Consider the following 3,438-nt stretch of genomic DNA (forward strand, 5'->3'; position numbering starts at 1 on the left):
AAATGCAGCCCCCTTCTTCCTGGAGCACCACTCTCTTCCACGTTCTAGGGGACATTTTTTCCAGAGCACACCAACTGTAAAGCGCGAGCAGAAGGGGAGGCTAGTTGCCAGTCTATATGTTCACCCTTATCATAAAACTCAAACCGTTCTTGGTTTTCTGGCACTTGTGTCAGGCCACTGAACATTTGTTTCATCTTTTGTGGTTGAATATAAATTCTGGTTGGAAGAAGAAAAAAGAAAAAGCCCTCCAGATATTACAATAAACACACACACAGAGGAAGAAAAAAATTCTATCTCCATTGAGCTTAACAATCAGCAGGGCCCAAATTACCTCTTATTAACATTTATTTTACAAAAGAGGCAGGGTATAATTTGGTGATAGATTCAGATTTGGAGAGGAGCTATAATCAGCCTCCTGAAGTGCTCTGCCTGAAGGACATGGCTGCTATTTTTTGTAATTATATTTCTCTGCCCCCACTCTGCCCCTCCCCAATCTGGAGAGTCTTTCACTCCTATCTCTGGTGCCTGCTTCTCTCCCTCCCCCTTTCTACCCTTCTCTCTCTCCTCACAGCCCCCTTCACTCCCTTTCTGTCTTTAGGCCTCTTGAATAATGCAGCCTCTTTCAATAGCCCAGGCAGGCTTGAAGATTAGGAAGCCTGGTGGTGGAGATGGGGCCTGCTGAATGGGAGCAGGAGGCCTCACTCTTCTGGCGAACAAGGCTCTGGGAACCAGTCCAACTGCAGAGAGCATGTGTTGGGAACCCTGAATAGGCAAGCAGCAGGCCGGCCCATATGTCAGCCTGTGCCACAAAGACTCCTCTGCATATCTACCATGACAAACAGGATTACCGAAGACAATTAATCTGGCACGCTTTATCAAAATCAAGCACTGACCCCGACCTCTCCCCTCGGTGTGCGGCAGATGCCACGCTCCGATTCAATAGACCTCGAGTGTTCCCTTTTTCGCTTCTGAAAAGAATCCAAGGTCTGAATAAGGCTGGCATGGACTAATTGCAACGACTGTGTGACGGTGACAGTCCTAATCAAAGAGGACGAATCTACCTTTTCTCTCACTTTTAACGGAGAGGCTGGCCATAGCTCCTTGTCTGCAGCAGACAGAAAAAGAAATGCATCGATTGTGCATTATCTGTACTGTCTGGTGCCTGCAGCTCAGTGGAGTGGGAGGGGAAAGGACAGAGACTCAGGTAGCTACTATTTAGCTGTGTGTTGCCTGATATTTGGGAGCTGAATTCTAGTGGGAGAAGATAATCATCTCCAGTGGCTGAAGATCATCATGGTTTTCATGATTTGGTTAATCCTTTCCTGGTACTTTATGGGAGAGATAATAACGCAGTAGAAAAGTGGCAGGACCTCCGGAATGGACAGAATCGCAAATTGTGACTACATCTAGTCCACTCCTGTAACTTAATCCAGTTATGACCCTGACAAGGGCAACCTTGAATTTATGTCTGTTAAGAATATTCACAAAGTTCTTACAATGATTTAGAAATGAGAGCCCTTTGTAGATAGAAAATACCTGTAATATTTTTTGAAGTTTTCTAAGGTTTAGAGAGACTAATGAAAAAAGGAAGGCCTTTGGCTGTACATCTTCCTACAGACAGAGGCTGTGGGTGAGCATGGAGGTCTGAATTGAGCATAAGAGATATTTAGACTTTTTGTTGTTGTTGTTACTAACAACTCTCTTATCCATAAATAAGCCTGAATAGTCTGGGTGTAAAGAAACAGGAAGGAGGGTAACTTATATCAGCAGGTTCAAACTTGGTGACCTCCTTGGGTAGATAGCTGAATAATTTCTCAGTTAAAATTCTAGAGGTCTTTCTCCCAAAATAAATAGAAAATTACTGCATAGCGTAATGTAGCTCTTCTCAAAGCATCATGCTCTGGCCTCCTACATTATGAACACCTAGAGAATCTACTGATAATACAGATTGCCAGACTCCATATGAGACCTAATAACTCCCAGTTGCTTAGTGTGAGCTCGTGTCTGTCTCAGAACCATATTCCCTAGGTAGATTCTTGCACACCCCAACATCTGAAAATTGATGTTGCAGTTGAAGAAAGGAGTGCCAGCCAGCAGAATTGGTTCTGGATTTATTTCTAACTAAACTTGCTCTATCATTGTGGATAGCCAAGTCATTCTCTGCACTTCAGTTTCTTCACCAATAATGATGGCATTGGATGAAGACCTCCCTTGCCCAATCTAGCTTTAAAACGATCTGTTTTTCTGGTTCTGATTTACAGAAAATTCATTTTTTCTTGTCCTGGTATCTGACAAACAATATGTTTAACCTAGGTAACATTCAATTGTATAATTTAGATACTATGCAAGATTGCTAAGAAGGTACTAGAATTCCAGGCTGTGTGATTCGGTCTGAGGGCACAGATGCTACATATTTTCTTCCCCCTGGGGCAGTCTGTAAAATGGATTGGAAATTATTAAAGTTCAATTATCAGGAGAAGGCAGAGATTGTTGTTAAAGAGTATGTGAATAAAGTCAGAGCACTGGGAAGTCATGCTTATATTTCTTTGACCTGAAGAAATTGAAGATGAAAACCGTTTTGCTAAAAGGCATGGGAGCCTGGATAGCAAAGCGTGTGGAAATCATCCTTACCTGAATAGTTGCTACATTGGGCCCACCGGAGATTTCCTAAGTCAGGGTCATTTTCTATGTCTGGCCCTTTGTGGATGCATGACTCTGGAGTGTTAACCCTTGCAAAATGCAGAGATTCTGCCATTCAGGAAACTCTCTACTGTCATCATTTCAACCAAGGTTGGGAGAGGACTGCTCTGTATGAGTATCTACTTCAGATTAAATAGCATCTTTGCAATAAATGTTAATTTTTTTGAACATGGAGTTCTCTCTTCAAAATATGAATACCTGACTGGCTCATTTATATTGGAAATTATTCACTATTAAATTATTAATTAGTTTAGAGACTTACAAGGTCCAAGATCAGTAAGTTTGTCTCTAACTGATGCTAAGCATCTAATACATGTAAAGCTCTTAAGATATGTAGGAGCATTTCTAGAAAAATTATGCATACATCAAGTAAAATAAGTAAGAGCATTAAGAATATTATTATTTCTGCTGGCAAGAAAAATTAGAGATTAGGTGGTTTTTTTTTTTCAATAGACTTCAACCCAGGAGGAAATTATATATATTTGTTTCTCGTATTCAATAACAAAATGTAAAACCAGATTTCTTTGACTTCATACACACACACACACACACACACACACACACACACACACACACACACACACACATATTGCAGGCCCAAGAGAAGATTTGAGTGTAATCATAGGTGTATAAGGCATAGTGTTCTTAGGCAATAAAAATTGGGTCAGCAAGCACTTAACTAGACAGTTTTGGCCTCTAAAAGTATTTTCCATTCCTGCTTTCCAGCTTTACTAAACA

The sequence above is a fragment of the Carlito syrichta genome, unplaced genomic scaffold (genome assembly GCF_000164805.1).
Source record: "Carlito syrichta isolate Samal-C Ts95f unplaced genomic scaffold, Tarsius_syrichta-2.0.1 Scaffold314151, whole genome shotgun sequence".
Lineage (NCBI taxonomy): Eukaryota > Metazoa > Chordata > Mammalia > Primates > Tarsiidae > Carlito > Carlito syrichta.